A 6,234-nucleotide genomic window follows, 5' to 3' on the forward strand; every position below is an offset into this window, starting at 1 on the left:
TTTTCGTTGCTGCCTCCTGTATAATGTTGCGAGCCTCCATCCATAGTTCTTCAGGCACTCTGTCCACCATATCTAAATCCTTAAACCTGTTCCTCACTTCCACTGTGTATTCATAAGGGATTTGATTTACCGTATTTTTCGCCCTATAGGACACACTTTTTCCCCTCCAAAAATGAAGGGGAAATGTGTGTGCATCCAATAGGGTGAATGGAGGCTTTCGCTGAAGCCTGGAGAGTGAGAGGGGTCGGTGCGCACGGACGCCTCTCACTCTCCAGGCTTCAGGAAGCTATCCGCAAGCCTTCGGAGCCCGGCGGGAGTTCGCACCGGGCTCCCAAGGCTTGCAGACAGCAGCCTGCAGCCCGAAACCCGGGGAGTGCGGCGGGGTGCACCCCGGGCTTCGGGCAGCTCTCCGCAAGCCTTGGGAGCCCAGCGCGACTTCCCGTGCTACAGCGCCGCACTCCCCGGGCTTCGGATAGCAGCAAGCTTTGGGAGCGATGGCAAGGACACATTCTGGGGGCTGGGGTCAGGGGAAGCTTGGGCTTCCCCCGCCCCCAGCCCTGCAAGCTCTGGGAGCGATGGCGAGGTTGCGCAACCTCGCCTTCGCTCCCGGACCCGTTCTGGAGGCTGGGGTTGGGGGAAGCTCGGGCTTCCCCCGTCCCTAGCCTCGCAAGCTCCGGGAGCGATGGCAAGGTTGCGCAACCTCGCCTTCGCTCCCAGACCCGTTCTGGAGGATGGGGTCGGGGGAAGCTCGGGCTTCCCCAGCCCCGCAAGCTCTGGGAGCGATGGCGAGGTTGCTCAAAACGAAGGCTAAAAACGAAGCCAGGACAGCTAGCGGGATCCATCTGTGGCTTCTTTGCTCTTTGGGGCTCGGGGGGGATATAATTCCCCCCCCTTTATTTCCCCTCCCAAAAAATAAGTGTGCCCTATGGGCCGGTGCGCCCTATAGGGCAAAAAATACGGTAGATTGTATCTTACCGGCCCAGTGGTTTTTCCTACTTTCTTCAGTTTAAGCTTGAATTTTGCTATAAGAAGCTGATGATCTGTGCCACAGTCAGCTCCGGTTCTTTTTTTTGCTGACTGTATAGAGCTTCTCCATCTTTGGCTGCAGAGAATATAATCAATCTGATTTCGATGCTGTCCATCTGGTGATGTCCATGTGTAGAGTCGTCTCTCGTGTTGTTGGAAAAGTGTGTTTGTGATGACCAGCTTGTTCTCTTGACAGAACTCTATTAGCCTTTGCCCTGCTTCGTTTTGAACTCCAAGGCCAAACTTGCCAGTTGTTCCTTTTATCTCTTGACTCCCTACTTTAGCATTCCAATCCCCTATAATGAGAAGAAAATCCTTCTTTGGTTTCACTTCTATAAGGTGTTGTAAGTCTTCATAGAACTAGTCAATTTCTGTTTCTTCAGCACCAGTAGTTGGTGCATAAACTTGGATTACTGTGATGTTAAAAGGTCTGCCTTGGATTCGTATCGAGATCATTCTATCATTTTTGAGATTGCATCCCAGTACAGCTCTTGCCACTCTTTTGTTGACTATGAGGGCCACTCCATTTCTTTTACGGGATTCTTGCCCGAGTAGTAGATATGATGGTCATCCGAACTGAATTCGCCCATTCTCATCCATTTTAGTTCACTGATGCCCAGGATGTCAATATTTATTCTTGCCATCTCATTTTTGATCACATCCAACTTACCCAGGTTCATGGTTCTTACATTCCAGGTTCCTATGCAATATTTTTCTTTACAGCATTGGACTTTCCTTTCGCTTCCAGGCATATCCGCAACTGAGCGTCCTTTCGGCTTTGGCCCAGCCGCTTCATCAGCTCTGAATCTACTTGTACTCGTCCTCCGCTCTTCCCCTATAGCATGTTGAACGCCTTCCGACCTGAGGGGCTCATCTTCCAGCGTCATAACTTTTATATGCCTGTTCTCTTTGTCAATGGAGTTTTCGTGGCAGGGATACTGGAGTGGCTTGCCGGTTCCTCCTCCAGGTGGATCACGTTTGGTCAAAACTCTCCACTATGACCTGTCCATCTTGGGTACAGAGGTCATAGCTTCTCTGAGTTCTTCAAGCCCCTTCGCCACGGCAAGGCAGTGATCCATGAAGGGGGAAAGAGGCCTAGACCGCTTCAAACCAGCCTAGACCTGTGCAAACCGGCTTGAACCGGCAGAAACTGGCCTAGACCAGTTCAAACCAGTCTAGACCTTTTCAAACCGGCTTGAACTGTCACAAACCAGCCACGACTGGTTCAAGCTGGCTTGGACCAACACAAACCAGCCTAGACCAGTTGAAACCAGCTTGGACTGGCCCAAATTGGCTTGGCCCAGTTCAAACTGGTCTGGGCAAGTTTGAACCAGCCTGAACCTTTTCCAATTGGTTTGGGCTGGTTCCAACAGGCTTGGGCTGCTCGAAGCTGTCTGGAACTGTTCCAACTGACTTGGGTCGGCTCAAACCAGCTTGAGTTGGCAAAAACAGGCCCAGACTGGTGAAAACCAGCCTAGACCAGTTCAAACTGGCTTGAACCGGCCTAGACTGGTTCAAACTGGCTTGAACCAGTATAAACCGGCCTTGACCAGTTCAAACTGGCATCGACTGGTTCAAACTGGCCTAGACCTGTTCAAACCAGCTGCGACCGGTTCCAACAGGTCTCAACAGGTTCCAACCAGCTTGGACCGGAACAAATCGGCTTGGACTGGTTCAAACCAATCTGACCTAGTTCCAACCAGTATGGACCAGTTCCAACCGCTCCGGGCTGGTTCCAGGTGACATAGACCTGTTCCAACCGGCCTGGATCTGCTCAAAGCTGTCTGGTACTGTTCTAACTGGCTTGGGTCGGCTCAAACCAGCCTAGACATGTTCAAACTGGCTTGGACCGGCACAAACCGGCCTAGACTGGTTCAAACCGGCATCGACTAGTTCAAACCGGCCTAGACCGTTTCAAACCGGCTTGAACCAGCATCAACTGGCCTAGAAAGGTTCAAAGCGGTTTGGAGCAGCAGAAACCAGCCTCGACCGGTTCAAACCAGCCTAGACCTGTTCAAACTGGCTTGGACCAACTTCCGGTAATGGCAGATGGGAGCTATTTCAGCTGAAAAAATCCTCAGATCAAGCGTTCTGAGGATCTGGTGTTTCGGTGGGTGCCTTCTGGCAACTCCCCCACTCCCCAGTAAGCTCTTAAAGAGCCCCGAGAGCGAGTGGGGTTGGAGACGCGGCACAGCGGAAACAACTCACTTCCTTTACAGTGCAAAGCTCCGAGTCTGGCGATCGTGAGCGGTCAATTCCTCCAAAAAAAGGACACACAAAAAATCAGAACTGTGGGTAAAAGACAAAGTTTAAATCAGGCTATTTTTGGGACACAAAGGGATTTAAAAATGGAGGTGATCCCTTTTGCTGAATTAAAGTAGAATCGGTTATCGTGGACCAAAGCCTTAAGTGGGAATAAGACTGGTAGAAAGTTTGCAAGCAAACCTCAAAACTCCTCTTCTGCAGGGGGAAAGGGGGATGAATTTTTTTGACTTTAAGAATCCTGAGAAACTGAGGAATGGTTTGAACTGGTCTAGGCCTCTTTCTGCTGGTCCAAGCTGGTTTAAACAGGTCTAGACTTGTTTGATCCAGCCCAAGCCACTTTGAAGAGTTCCAGACATCCTCAAGCAGGTCCAGGCCAGTTGGAGCAGTTGCAGGTCATTTGAAACTGGCCCAAGCTGGTTAGAACGGGTCCAGGCCAGTTGGACCAGGTCTATGTCGCTTGGAACCAGCCAAGACTGTTTAGAACCAGTTCATACCAGTTGGATCCAGTCCAAGCGGGTTCAAACCGGCCCAAACCAGTTGGAAAAGGTTCTGGCAGGTTGCAACTTGCCCAGACAAGTTTGAACTGGCCCAGACTGGTTGGAACTAGCTCAGACTGGTTGCAACAGGTCTAGGCTGGTTTGAACCGGTCAAAGCCGATTTGTGCTGGTCCAAGCCTGGTTGCAACTGGTCTAGGCCTGATTGAACCAGTCTAGGCCAGTTTGAGCAGTTCCAAGCTGGTTTGAACTCGTCAAGGCCGATTTAAACTGGTCTCGGCCAGTTTCAACTGGTCTAGGCTGGTTTGAGCAGTTCCAAGCTGGTTTGAACTGGTCTAGGCCTGTTTGAACCAGTCTAGGCCGGTTTGAGCAGTTCCAAGCTGGTTTGAACTGGTCAAGGCCGGTTTAAACCGGTCTCGGCCAATTTCAACCGGTCTAGGCTGGTTTGAACCAGCCCAAGTCAGTTTGAACAGTTCCAAGTGGGTTGGAACTTGCCCAGAAAGGTTGGAGCAGGTCCAGGCCAGTTGGAGCAGGTGCAGGTCATTTGAAACTGGCCCAAGCTGGTTGGAAGAGGTCCAGGCAGTTTGGAATCGGTCCAAGCCGGTTTGAACAAGTCTAGGCCGGTTTGAATCAGTCCAAGCTGGTTTGAAATGGTCCTGGCTGGTTTGAAACTCTGTAGGCCGGTTTGTGCTGGTCCAAGCCAGTTTCTGCTGGTCCAAGCTAGTTTGAACCAGCCCAAGCCAATTTGAACATGTCCGAGTGGATTGGGACTGGCCCAGACAGGTTGGAGCAAGTCCAGGCCAATTGGAGCAGGTGCAGGTGGTTTGAAACTGGCCCAAGCTGGTTAGAAAAGGTTCAGGCTGGTTGGAACAAGTTCATACCAGTTGGGTCCGGTCCAAGCCATTGGAACCAGCACACACCAGTTGGAAAAGGTCCCGGCAGGATCCAACTTGCCAAGACCAGTTTAAACTGTTCCAGACTGGTTGGAACAGGTCTATGTTGGTTTGAACCGGTCCAAGCCACTTGGAAGCTCTTCAGACCGGTTTGAACCAGTCCAAGCTGGTTTGAACTGGTTGAGGCCGGTTTGAACTGCCCCAAGCCAGTTTGAACAGTTCCAAGTGGGTTGGAACCGGCCCAGACAGGTTGGAGCAGGTCCAGGCCAGTTGGAGCTGGTGCTGGTCATTTGAAACTGGTTGTGCTTGTCCCGGGGGGGGGGGTTACCATGTGGAGTGCTCTAAGTCCGGTCCTAGGTCAATGGTAAGGAGGCTGTCCGTCAAGGGGAAAGCAAGGTCCAAAGCGAGGAGTCGGGCGTGGTCAGGAACTCAGGAGAGCAGGTCAGGGTGCCAGCAGGAACAGGTAACCAACGATGTTACTCCCACAACCTGGGACTGGGCTGACTGGCCTTTATCTCCTCTGGAGCCTAGGGCAGTCCTGGCCCACAGGTGACTCGCCTCTCCTGGCCTTAAGGCGAGCACTCCTCCTGCGGGAACTTAGGTCCCTCTGCCTCTCTGCCCTGAGCCTCTGCAGCTCAGGAGAGGCTGGAGGGTTACTGGACCCAGAGACAACCTCACCTTCCCCTGACAGGGCTGAGAGAGGCACACCTGCAGGCAATGGGTCCTCGATCACCTCCGGAGCCAGAGCGGATTCAGCTGGTGTCTGCTCCTGAGGATCCGGCACAGGTAAGGGCCCTTCAGGTTCAAGCCCCAGCCCCGGCTCAGCCAGCCCTGGAGACGGGGGATCCTGTGCAGGCTGGGATTCCTCAGGTTCAGCCGCTGAATCAGATTCCCAGGACATCACACTGGTCCAAGCTAGTTAGAACAGGTCCAGGCCGGTTGGAACAGGTCTATGTCGCTTAGAATTAGCCCAGACCAGTTGGAACCAGTTCATACCAGTTGGGTCCGGTCCAGTTTGGTTGGAACCAGCCCAAACCAGTTGGGAAAGGTCCTGGCAGGTTCCAACTTGCCCAGACCAGTTTCAACTGGCCCAGACTGGTTTGAACTAGCTCAGACTGCTTGGAACAGGTCTAGACTGAGTTGTGGTGGTCCAAGCCAGTTTGAACTGGTCTAGGTCAGTTTGTGCCCGTCCGAGCCAGTTTGAACAGTTCGAGGCTGCTTGGAACAGTTCTGTGTCACTTGGGAGCAGCCCAGACCTGTAGGAACCAGTTCATACCGGTTGGATCTGGTCCAAGCCAGTAGTAACCAGCCCAAACCAGTTAGAAAAGATCCAGGCGGGTTCTAACTTGCCCAGACTAGTTTGAACTAGCCCAAACTGGTTGGAACTAGCTTACACAGGAACAGGTCTAGCCTATGGAGGCCAGGGCCTAAGGCACACCCCCGAGCGGTGACCCGGGGGAGTGCCTAGTTGATGTGCATCAGCAGGGCTCCCCCTGCTGGTGTTAACCCTTCCGGATCTTCAAGCAAGCAGGCTGAAGCTGGATAGTCAAATAGGA

Source organism: Podarcis raffonei, chromosome 8, assembly GCF_027172205.1.
Source record: "Podarcis raffonei isolate rPodRaf1 chromosome 8, rPodRaf1.pri, whole genome shotgun sequence".
Taxonomy (NCBI): Eukaryota; Metazoa; Chordata; class Lepidosauria; order Squamata; family Lacertidae; genus Podarcis; species Podarcis raffonei.